Consider the following 12,130-nt stretch of genomic DNA (forward strand, 5'->3'; position numbering starts at 1 on the left):
AGGAATTTGTTTTGGTAAGTTAAGAGACACGGTGTGGTTTAAGGGTGGATCAAGAGGGGAAGGGGAAAATGAAGGTGCAGCTTTGGAGGATCAAGCTGACTGCTTGTCAAAAAGCAGGAGGTTGAAGCTGAAATCCATTTATTGTGGAGAGTGGGCCGGGAAGGTGGGAGCTGAGGCATCAAGAACTTGAGGTGTTGCCTGTGGCAGAGCTGTGCCCTGGCCTTCAGCAAGAGGGGAACAGCACTGACATTTGAGGTGGCAGGAAGGCTGAACTGAGCTGTGAGTGACAAAGGTAATTTATTTTTCTTTCTGTACTAATAGCATCTTGTAAATGTGGTGGTTGGAAGTACAAGATGCCCTGGCAAGCAGGAGATGATGGAAGCGTGGTTAAAATTTGGGTGGTTTAAATGCAACAGGGAGAGAGCACTTGGGGATACCAGGGAGTGGTTCTCCTTGAGCAAGGGAGTTTGTGGGCTCTACTGAGTTTGCAACCATTTTCAGTGCTCTCTGTCGTACACGGTTGGTTGAGGTTGGACCATTTACCTGATGACCACTGGTTCAATGTGTTACTTTGTTTAATAAATGGTTGATTCAAATCCTGCTGCCCCTTCCCATTCCCTCAGGTCTGAGGAAGTCCAGCCTTTGCTCCACAGGCCCGTCGTGACCTGAGGGAAGGATGATGCCAGTCAGAAGAGGGATGCAGTTGGTCTCTGCTCAGCTGCCTCCAGGCACCCAAGCTGTGGGAGATGTTGGGGACACCACGATGAGGGGGATGAATTCGCTCTTGAGCACAAGGTCTGGTTCTTCTCAGTGTGCCACGCACAAGTCCTGGTGGTAGATGGATTTTTGGATAGATTTGTAGTGTGCACAAGGTGGTGTGTGTGCTTACTAGGAGCTGGTTGTGTCCTCAGGTGCTGAGCCTGCTGGGGTGTGCTCTGTCCTGCTGGTTCATCTGCATGAGCCAGGTCTGGAAGGGACATGGTGCAGCATTAGTGATCCTGTGGCTTATCTGCTGGTCTTCCACACCCCTCACTGACCCAGCTGCTGGCACCTGGCTTTTAAATATGCATATCCCCATGCCTACAAGCAGATCAACTGCCAGCATGCAAAGGGCTACACTGCAAATGTCATCCTGCTCTGATTTTTGCATTTGGCTGTAAGGGAAAACCACCGTGGCCACTCCAGCAAAGGTCACCTGGGCTTTTCCAGGCAGCTGATGTGAAAGTTGATTTTAAAATGGGTGAAGAACTCTGCTCTGATTCAACCTCTGCCTGGCTGGCAGGAGCTGCCACGGCCAGACTCCCCCCTGACAGATGCATCCTGAACCTGCCCTTGAACATCTGAGGGCCTGGCTGGAGCATCACGCGCTGTATCTGCTGTAGGGTGATGTTTCTGTGATGAAAACCTCTAATTAGGGCAGTGATGGGGGAGAAATGCTGAGCAGCTCGCCCTCTGGTGGTGTGGGCGAGTCATGTCACCAGGCGTTAATTAAATCTCTCTGTGAATTAAATCTCTGCTCAGCCTGTCCTTACAGCACCAGGGTTTCTCTGGTGGCCCTGTAGTCTGCCCCGCTTTAGGAAGCCCCCGTGTGCAGGCACGTCTTTCACAGGCTTCATCCCCCTTGAAGCTGGAAATCCCTCATTAGCCTCAAACCTCTGCAGCAGTTGGCACCTGATGGTGAGGCAGAGAGAGGCACTCGGGATACAGCTGCTGGTTACAGCCTGACCTGGGAAACCAGCCTTCAGCTCATTTCCTCCTGATGGGGGGGGGGGAAATAAAGAAATAAAACAGCCTTCCAGATCCAAATGCCATTTATCTAAAAGTTGTTTTGCAGTTGGTTTTGTGTTCCTGAGGCCCTTTGCTTCCCTAGGGTTTCCCAGGGCTCAGGGTTTTGCGCACAAGCTGATGATTGAAAGGTGGGTTCAGGAAACGCTTTTTGGTAAGACAAAACCTGAGGGTGTTTCAGGTGCTTCCTGGGATCCTCTGGGGCTCTGCAGGGCCAGGGACGTCAGCTCAACCCTGAGCACTTTGGTGGCACGTGAAGTTGGTTTGGGTTTGCAACCTTGTCTAGTGTCTTTTTGGGGCTGAGGGCACGTGGGGAGAGGAGACAGCACCTTCATGGGTGGTGGAGTGAGCAGTGCTGACGTTTCACTTCTTAAATTACATTTGGTCCATCTCGCTCCTTAAAACCAGTCCAGCCCTGGTGTGTTCCCACACTCAGGATGGATGTCCTACTTTTGTTTGGATTCAGCTCGTGACCTAAAGTCTGTCTCTGCAGCTGGAAGGGCTAAAAATTTGCCTCACAGCAGTGACAAGAGCCCTCTGTGAAGGCATCTGCTAAATCCCATAGGGAAAGTGGGTGTCCTGCCCTTTTCCAGCATGAAGAACGTTATGTTTTCTTCCATGGAAAGTTTTCTCTCCTTGATGAAGAGGCAGAGGTAGGTGAAAACAGGGCTTTGAAGTTCCTGGGGTTTTTTGAGTGCTATTGGGTTTTTCTGACCAGGACAGCTGTCCTACCCCCCTGTCAGGCACTCTCCAGACCTTTGCAGCAGGCTCCTTTGCTGGGGTGGGGAAGTGTGAATTCAAAGGGCTTCAAAGAGCTGGAGAGGTGCCTGCACTGCAGGAGTGGTGTGAATGGTGCCTGAAGCTCAGCTGCAGGGGAACACAGTCCTCTGGCAGCAGAAGGGGAGAAGATGCAGGTAAGGTATCTAAGTGTGAGCTCTGAAAGCCTTGACTGTTCTGATCACAAGCAGGGAGCCTGCAACGAGGTGTCCCTCAGCCCAGGACCTTTGCTGCTGGTGCTCATGGTGAGTTTGGCAGCTGTCACGCTGGGACCAGGTGGGTGTAATACTGCTTTTGGGATCTGCCTTTGCATCTCTTGGGTCTTCTCCTCACCCTTCTCTCTGTGGCAAGAGGCTGTGCAGCTGCAAGGCCTCCTGGCTCATCTTGGGGCATCAGAGATGGTGGTGATGATTTTAAGTGCCCTGGCTTGCCAGGGTCAGGTGTATCCCAGGGTTCATGTAGCTTTGCTGGCTTGTTTTCCTTGTCAAATGGCATCACCCTCCTGAGGTCCCTCTGCCTGGGTGTGGGGCTGGGAAACAGTCAGGCACAGCTCCGGGAATGGCCCTGTCCCAGAAAAGGGGACAGACACTGGTGCCCATTCTCACCTCAGCTGAGACCCTGGCTCAGGTAAAAGTGGCCCATGCCCTAATGGTCCCCAGCTTCCCAGTGCTTGCTGCCTCTTAGGATAGTGTTCATCTTCCAGGAAAGGGAGATGAAGTGCCCAGGCTCCCCAGAACTGATCCATCTCCGTGCATAGCTCAGTTCCCAGCCAGCTGTTAGCTTATTTCCATATCAAATGCCTTTGTGCCACCAAAAGCATCCAATCCACCTGAGGAAATGAGCTTGGTAAGAAATACTCTCTCTCTCAGCCTGGAATGCAGGTGGATGTGTCAGGGGGGGGTCATCCCACAGCCCCCACCCCAAAAGTGGGTACAAAGGGACCGGCATGGATGGGATGTTACCTTTGGAGCATCCCACGGTGTGCGGCCCCATTGCCCAGCAGTGGCAGGAGAGGCTGTATGTGCCAGTGGGGCAGCTGCAGCACCACAGGCACACCTTGCCCTGCCTTCCCAACCCCAGGAATGGGGCAGGATGTGGCCCTGCCATCCCGAGCCCAGCAGCAGCAGCAGCGACACGCCAGCCCCCCACCCCGATTATTGTTGGGTGTGGAAAAAGACATTGAAAAGCAAGGAGGAGAGCTCTGAAGAGGGTCACTTTAGTGGCTCTTTCTCTCCCTCTTTTTTTTTTTTTTTTCTTCCCCCTCCAAGAAGGAAGTTAGAAAAGCAGAGCCCTCAAAGCTGCATTGAAAGGGTGACAGAGACAGGATAATGTGTAAGACTGGAGGGAAGGAATCTCAGAGCACTCGCCACGGTGTTTTAATGATCTCTTAACAATTACCCCTTTCAGAGGAGAACATATGGTAGATGGTTTGCTTTAAAAAAAAAAAAAAGGACAAAAAAAAGAAAAAAGAAATTACTTCAGAAACTTAAATGATGGTGGAAAATGGTGGGGATTGTGGTGAAGAGTTGGGGGAGGGAGATGTAGCCCCCCGAGCGAAGGGGTGTCAGATGATGAAGGGATGTGGGATGATGTGTTCCTGGCCATGGGGGCTTTGACAGAGCCAGAGACCCCAGAAAGGTGCCATTACCCAAGATCTGCTGAGGGTGGCTGGGGCAGGACACAGGAAGGAGCTACAGTAGGTTTGAAGAAACGTGGTAACTGATAAGGATGCTGATAAGACCCAGGGAGCTGGTGGGACCCCCAGGTCTCTGGTGCCAGTGCTGTACCACAGACCTATGGCAAAGTTGGGACCCAGCATGGAACCTCAAAGGACTTGGCAGTGCTTCAGGGGGTGGCTGGGCATGGTCTCCATCCCCGAGGGGTTTTGTGGGTGACAGCCCCATCCCTGTGGGCTGGAGCATCCCTCTGGTTGTGCTGGCACAGCCAGCAGTGAGCCAGTGCTCCCCTCCCTGCAGCTGGGGGCTGGTGTAGGCACACAAAAGGGCAAAATGTTTGAGATGCCCCAGGTGGGTGAGGGCTCTGAGGCTTCCCTCCTGTTCCCTGCCATGAGAGCACTGCCTTTCTCCAACTGTTACAAGCTGGTGGCAAGAGGCTGGGTCGTGGCTCCCTGAAACCACATTGCCAAGGACCAGTACGTGTGGTAACTTGTCTTGCAGAGCCAGGCTGCAGCTAAAATTCTGTGTTACAGTTGCATGTTGTTTTGTGTGAAAGTAGCCAGAATTAATTTCCGCCCCCCCCCCCTTTTTTTTTTTTTTGTTGGAAATACATAATTTCTCATTGAGATGGAGCTCAGGCTGGCTGCCCACCTTCCCAGAGGTCCCAGAGTGGGCCAGCAAGAGGGGCTGTGCCACTCATGGGCTCCCCATATTCGCTGCACACCTCTACTTGGGGAAGAAAATGGTCCCTCCTGGATATCATCTTGTCTTGTCCTTGATGCTGCAGGGCAGGAGGAGGTTCTGACTCAAAGGTTGAGGACTTGGTTAGATGGACCCTGATGATGGAGGAAGGGTCAGGAGTTGGGTACCAGCATTGTGAGTCAGGATACAGTGTGTGCAGGTGGGCAGGGATAGCTGGGGAAACCTGGGATGGGGCACCAAGGCCTGGCAGGGACACCAGCACAAGGTGTGCCAGGAGAGGGGAAGAAAGATGCAGGGGTGGGAGGGAAGGGATGGCAAGGCTGGGACAGATGAAGGGGAGTGAGGAGGGATGCCTCCTCCTCAGACTGGAAAGAGGGAGGAAATGGGAAGAGATGGGCTTGGTACAGGGACAGTCAGGGAGGGGAATGGGCAGGGGAGCTACGGCAGCTGGCACTGCACAGCTGGGAATGGCAATGGGAGGAAGGTGAGCTGGTCCTTGGAAGGTTAAGGGGCCATCAGGCAAAAGATCCACACCACACCTTTGTGGGTCACATCTGTCCTGCCAGCAGTGGTTTGGTGTGAGCAGTGACCCCAGCACCACGCTGGGGTGGTGGCAGTGGTGTGGCAGCAACCTCAGCTGGCAAAGGAAGGGTCAAAGCCCCTGCATCTTGCTCTGTTTCGTGTTGAGGGCTTCGATGAAGATCTGAGAGCGGCTGCTGGTGTGAGGGTTAATGGGAATGAATACTGAAGCCTCAAGACTGTGCTGTCCAACAGGCAGATAAAGATGATCACTGCCAGCTGGTGAAGTCTGAATACTGGAGATATTCTACCAGGAAAGGTTCTTCCTCTTGAGATGTAGTTGTGGAATCAATAAATTTCCAATTACAGTTATTCTTTGAGGTGTCCATGCAGGTAGATACACAAGTATGGGCTTACTCTGAGCTGCTTGTGAGCTAAAGATTAATGTGTGCATGAGCCCCTGGTAAACCCCCTTTGAATGTGTTCATTCAACCATCAGAGGCATGTTGTGGTGGTGTTGGTGGCTTTCTGTGAGATCTTTCCAGGAACCTGCTGTAAAGCTTAAAGCACTTGAAAAACCTGAATGAGAGAGTGTGCAGGATGTATAACCCACCCTGCCTGCCTAGACTGCCAGCAGGGTAGAGGAGAAGCCCTCTTCCTGACAGGTGAAATGGGCTGGGACAAGGAACTGCTTGAGACAAATGGAGAGGAGAGGAAGCCTGGCAGAAATGGGCATGAGAGGAGGTGAGAGACTCCCAGGGAGATAAGGACCATCCTCCCCTACCTGGACAGTTGCACAGATGTTTGGGTAAATACTTCAAGGTGACAGGTTTCACAGCACCCACCTGTGGGCACCACAGCCCAGTATCCAACTGACTCTTTTGTACTGGGAAAGGAAAATAAATACCATGGAGATACCAAGCATTTGGTTCCTGCCTTTCCTTCCCATGCTGTTCCTTTTTCTTTCCTCTCTCCTACCCAGAGATAACCCAGGTTTTTGCTATGCTTGGAATTGTTGCATTCTGACTCAAAATATGTTTTGGTGTCAGAGAGCTGTCTACTCTTGCAGCCTTTTGAAGCCATCTCCTGCCAGGCTCTTTTAGGGGCACATAAACATGGAGAGAGGTTTATTGTAGATCAGGATCAGACACTGGGAACTTGGGGTTTCTTTCCCTGTGTAGTATTGGGGCTTCTCTCCTGGAGCAGTGACAGCATCACTCATCCCAGGGCTCCGCTGGATTGTTCCTGCCCCTGAGTAGCCTCAGCCCTTGTCAGTTGGAGCATGGAAGGTGTGGAGCCCAGTTCCTGGTGGGGTTGGAGTAAAACCCATCAGCTGCGGCACGGTTCAGGCCTTGGAGGCAGATTTATGCAGCCCAGAGGGGGTGAGGACTGGCGGGTGGTTGCGGAGGGGCTCACAGGGATTTGCGCCGGTGCTGTCCACGGCAGGAAGGGGCTCTAACCTTAGGGAGATGTTAACTCCTTGCACAGCCCCTTCTGCCTGCAGCAGAGCTCACTTTGCCTCCGCAGGGAGTGACACTCGAGGGGGAGAACATCCTTCCCAGTAGCCCCGTCCCACGCCGGGGCGTTGCCAAGCCCTCGGTGCACGCACCGGTTGCTCTTGTGCGGGTCCCCGGACACAAAAGGCACAGTTCACAGCCGGGAAGATTTATGCTGGACAAACGGCCTTTCCCGTCCCTTTCCCTCTCTGCCCCTAATTAATGATTTCCCAGGGAGGCTCCGTTCGCCCTGCCCGGAGCCTCTCGCCGCGCCCGGCCGTGCGCTCCGTCGGGCCGCACCAGCGGACGCGCTCCCGGGCTTCTTCTTTCTCCTTCCTGCGGTGGTGGTTGGTTTTGTCTTTTTTTTTTTTTAAAAAAAAAAACAAACACATTTTCCCTTTTGCGCCCCTTCTCCTCTCCCTCTCGTAGGAAGAGAAGTGGGGTGGGGGGTGGTCGGAGGGAGGAAGGGAGAAATATTGTTTGAATTCACAAAGGGGGGCATCTGGTGCACCTTGCGCCTGGCATCTGTGCTCCTTGTGTCCCGAGCAGCGCGCTCGCACCGCGGAGAGGGGCAGGAGGGGCCGACGTGCATCTGTTGGGAGCCACAATAAAGTCACAAAACAGAGTCGCGGAGCCGGCCCAGCCTCTCCAAGTGGGACGGGAAGGGGGAGCCGGGAGGGGGGGAGGGGGTTTGCGGCTCCCAGGTATTATGCGCCGGGTAAGGTAGGGCCGGGGCAGCAGCTGCTCCGGCTCTGAAGGGCTGCGCTCTGCCGAGCCGCTCGACATATGGCACCGCAAAATCACGGTACCTCCTGAGCAGCCCCGGCCGGGGGGGAGCGGGGGAAAGGAAGGGAGGATGGAAGAAGGGGCTGCCCCGCTACAGGTGCCACCGCCGTGCGCCCCCCGCTGCCGCCACGGCCCCTCCGGGATGAGGAGGAGGAGAAGGCGCGGGCGCGCACCGGAGGCCCCGGGGGCGCGGAGCAGCCGGGGATGCCCCCAACCCTGGGGGAGAGGGGTCGGAAGCAGGTCTGGCCTTATCTGCCCTCCCCTCCTCTGCCGAGCAAACAGCCCTCGGCGGGCAGGCGGGCAGCGGCCGAGCCCCGGCTCGCAAAACGGTCCCCGACGCCTGGCAGGCGAGGGATGCGCCGGGGCCGGGCTGGTTACCATATGTTTTCAATAAAATAAGACAAATAGGGCCGAGAGATAGGGATTGCAGTAAACCTGTTATAAAGCAGCATAGAGCAGGCCAATGTAAACGGCAGAAGGGCCCCTCCTGGAAGGGCCGTTGGGTGCCAGCTCCGCGTCGGGGCGGCCCGGCCAGGTGTGACCGGGAGCCCGTCGCGGTGCCCCCGGAGATTTTTATCACGTTTGTGGTAATATGGTGCTTGTTATGCTAACTATGAGTAAACATACACGGCCGGGCTTTGTGGCGACAGGAGGGAGTTATCGGAAAGTGGCAGTGGGAAGGTGATTTAACAATAAAGTTGTCTTGTTTGCCAGCAGGTGATGTCTGCCCCCAGCCCCATGATTAATGCTTCCCAAAGCACTCCACTTTACAATCTCTTGTAATTATTTATTAAACGAAATCTATTTATTATTATTTTAGCAAACAGCGGTACCAGGTGGGGCTTTCTTTTCCTCTTCAGCTTTTGTCTGAAGGACGTTTGAAGTGGGCAGTCTGAGGCTCGGAAACTCGCTCGCCAGATTTTTTTGTCATCCAATTGCACAGGCACAAAAAAACACAAACCACCAAAAAAAAAAAAACCCAACCCAACCAACACCAACAAAAAAAACCCCACAACACAAAACCCACCAACAACCAACCCCGCCGGGGCCTTCCTATTCATCCTCCCCTGCCCTCCGAGCCGCCCCCGGAGAAGGGGCTCCCGAGCCGCCGCAGTGGCCGCCTCCCCCCCCCGCCGGGTCCTGCTCCCCGCCCTCCGAGCGGGGCTGCGCTCCTGGAGAGGCAGCGCGCACCGCCCCGCACCGCCCCGCACCGCCCCGCCACGCACTGCCCGCGGCCGCCCTGCGGGGCCGGGGACCGGGCCGGGCCAAGGGAACTGTCCCCGCTCCGTTACAGCCCGGTCCGGTGGCTCCCGGTGCCGTTATCGCCCGGTCGGCATCCACCTCGCTGCTTTGGTGAAGGAGCGGGGGGTCTCCCGCCCCGCCGGAGCTGCGTCCTCTCGGCGGCCCTGCCCGCACCCCCGGGAGCACCGGGACGTGCAAGAAGGGCCCGGCTACACCGCCCCGGGTCCCCAGCCCTCCCCTGAGGAAAGGTGTCCAGGAACCGGGCCGGTCCCGGCCGCCCGCCCCAACCGGTGCGCAAAAGTCACCGGCACGTTTTGCGCACCGAGTGCCCGCAGCGGAGCAGCCCTCCCTGAGCCCATCGCCGGGCTAGCGGGGCTGGGGTGGCCGGGGGCTGCGAGGGGGGCCCGTTCCCCGCGGGACCCAGCTCCCGTTTCCCCGGGGGGAGAAAAGACACGGCGCAGTGGGCAGGAGAAAGGCGTGTGTCCCCCCTCCTGCCCCAGTGCCGGCGCTGGCAGCCCTCAGGGCAGCACCCGCAGCTCCACCAGTCGGTGTCCGGGGGGTGCGGGGCTGTCCCCGGCGCTGCGGGGGTGAGGAAAGGGTCCACGGGGAGCGGCGGGGTCCCTTCTCTCATCCCCAGGGTGGACGGAGGGTCCTGGTAGCGTATCGCAGCGCCCGGGCGGCGGCAGGTGGATGTGACTCTGCCGAGGCGTGGAGCCGGGGGGAACCCCCTCTGACCGTGCCCTGCGTCCCGGGGCGCGGGGCCAGGCGCTGACCCCCCCCTCTGTGCAGCCCGGTCCTCGAGAGCTGCCGGTCACCACCGGAGCCGCCGGTCCCGACCCCCGGCCGTAGCCCCCCGCGGAGCCCGGCGTGCGAGAGGTGCAAACCCCCAGGCTCAGGGTGGGCGTCTCAGCCCGGGGGTCCCGTCGACGGGGAGCAGAGGGCGGGGGGAGAGGGGAAGGGCGGGGGGTCTGGTGTGGAGGGGCAGGGGCGGCGGGCGGTGCCGAGCCCGGCACGCTCCCGCCGGGCTGATAAGATAAAAGCGTGCCAAGGGGTGGGTGCGTGAGGGGAGGGCGGGGGGGGCGCACACGCCGCCCGGCCGGGAAATCCCCATTGTCTGCCGGCCCTATATATATAGGGGCTTAACGGCAGTCGTGTGCCGGCCGCGGACCTTTCCTGCCCGCCCTCGAGGGAAAGCGGGGAGGGGGGAGCGGCGGGGGACGGGAAGCGAGAGCCCCTCTCCTGCCCCGCAGCCTCGCCTGGGGCTCGGCAGGTTCCGCCGCGGGGGAGAGGGGTCCCCAGGGCCGCTCCCCGCCGGCTAAGGCGGGCTTGGCTAGAGAGGATGGCCCCGCAGAGCGACCGCTCGCCGGGCGAGGGGCAGCCCTATTTCGGTGGCGCCGAGGACTCTCCCTCCGCGGGCAGCGGAGGTTCCGCGGGCAGCCGGGGCGCCTCGCCCGCCCGCACCGCCCTGGCCCCGCGGGAGGCTGCGGCCCGCAGGAAAGGGAAAGCGCGGCGTGGCCGCGGCAAGGCGCGGAGCGAGGGTCTGCTCAGCAAGCAGAAGAGGAGCCGGCGGATGAAGGCCAACGACCGGGAGAGGAACCGCATGCACCACCTCAACTCCGCCCTGGACGCGCTCCGCAGCGTCCTGCCCACCTTCCCCGACGACGCCAAGCTCACCAAGATCGAGACGCTCCGCTTCGCCCACAACTACATCTGGGCGCTCACCCAGAGCCTCCGTCTGGCCGAGCAGGGCTTGCCCGAGCCCCCCCCGCCGCCGCCCCCCGCCGCAGCCGTCGCCGCCTCCCCCGGGCCGTGGGACTCGCCCTGCCCCGCAGCCCCGCCACCCGCCGCCCTCCGCCGCGGCCCCGCAGCCTTCCCCGCCTTCCTCTGAGCCCACCGCCCTGCTGCTTTCCCCCCGCTTTTGGGCCCCAGCTACCTGGCGGGGCGGAGAGGGGGGGTCCCCGCGCTGCGCGCCGGGCGCCCCTCTCCCCTTCCCTCTCTCCCCCCCGCTCCCGTCCCGCTTGGCTGAAGCGCAGCGGGAGCGGGAGGGCAAAAACAAATCACTGTTTTGTACTCTGAAACGGTAAATTATATTAATTTGTAGCTATCGGTATTTATTGATTATATTTCGTAACAAAGATCTATTTTGTATATAAGAGTATTTTTTGGCAGCGGTGGCCCGGCTGTTTGTCCCGGGGAACGGGAGCCGCGGCTGTATTCTGCTTTTTTTTTTTTTGAAGAAGAAGAGAATAAAGTGTGTCGCGGTCAGACCTGTGCAGCGATGTCTTTTTCCCACCTAGGGGTTTCAAAATCGCGCAGTTCCAGCTGGGGAGGGCAGCGCCGGCGCTGCGGGGACTTGCGCGGAGCTCCGGGCGGTGTGCGGGGAGCGGTGTGCCCGGTGCGGGGGTTGTGTGCCGGGTGCGGGGGTGCTCCCTTGCTGAAGGAGGAGCGGCGATGGAGAGCAGCGCAGCGCGCTCCTGCGCCTGTGCGCGCACGCAGGTGTGTGCCCGTCGGGGCACGTGCGCGCATTTAAAACCGGCTTTACTTTACAAACCCCCCCCTTCCCCGCAGGGCTGTGGGATACCTCTTCCCGCCGAGCAGCCCCGGCGGTCCCGGCAAGGTGCCCCTGGCTGCAGCCCACCTTCGCGCAGGCGGATTTTCAGCGCCCCCGCCTGAGCCGTGGGGCTGTTTTGGGTATGTCCCTCGGGCACAGCGCTTCGGATCTCGGGGCGCTGCGGGTCCCCATGGCAACATTGCCCCAGGCCGACCCCATCCTCGCCCGGGGTAGGTTTTAAGCTGGGCAAGCGCGGGGCTCGGGGGGCAGCGGGAGGGCTAGGGAGGGGTGAGAGAGCGTGAGGCAGGTTAAAAAGGCAGGAGGTGGCAAAAGCAACACATCCCACGCCACGGCAAGAAGGGAAGAGAAGCCGCATGAATCCCGTGAGCCCTTCCCGGCCTTCTTCTCCCAGGGACTCAATTTGTAGCTGGTAGATTTACGGCCGGGCCGCCTCCCCTCTCGGCGCTGCCCCCGCGGGGCGGCAGTCGCTAGACAAAGCGGCCCGCGAGGCCAAAAGCCCATTGTGATGCTAATTGTTCTCCGCTGCGCCCGTTTGCCCGCGGTAAAGGGACGCTATTGAGGCAATTTGTAGAACA

General features: G+C 58.6%; 2 protein-coding genes across 18 annotated transcripts in view; one reads left to right on the forward strand and one right to left on the reverse strand.

The window, feature by feature from the left end:
• Nucleotides 1–12,130, reverse strand: part of CHST3 (carbohydrate sulfotransferase 3) — a 354,774-nt gene that overhangs the window by 141,550 nt on the left and 201,094 nt on the right. The window lies entirely within an intron of this gene.
• The window catches only part of COL13A1 (collagen type XIII alpha 1 chain), a 196,776-nt gene that overhangs the window by 46,509 nt on the left and 138,137 nt on the right, over nucleotides 1–12,130 (forward strand). The window lies entirely within an intron of this gene.

Source organism: Apus apus, chromosome 4 (assembly GCF_020740795.1).
Source record: "Apus apus isolate bApuApu2 chromosome 4, bApuApu2.pri.cur, whole genome shotgun sequence".
Taxonomy (NCBI): domain Eukaryota; kingdom Metazoa; phylum Chordata; class Aves; order Apodiformes; family Apodidae; genus Apus; species Apus apus.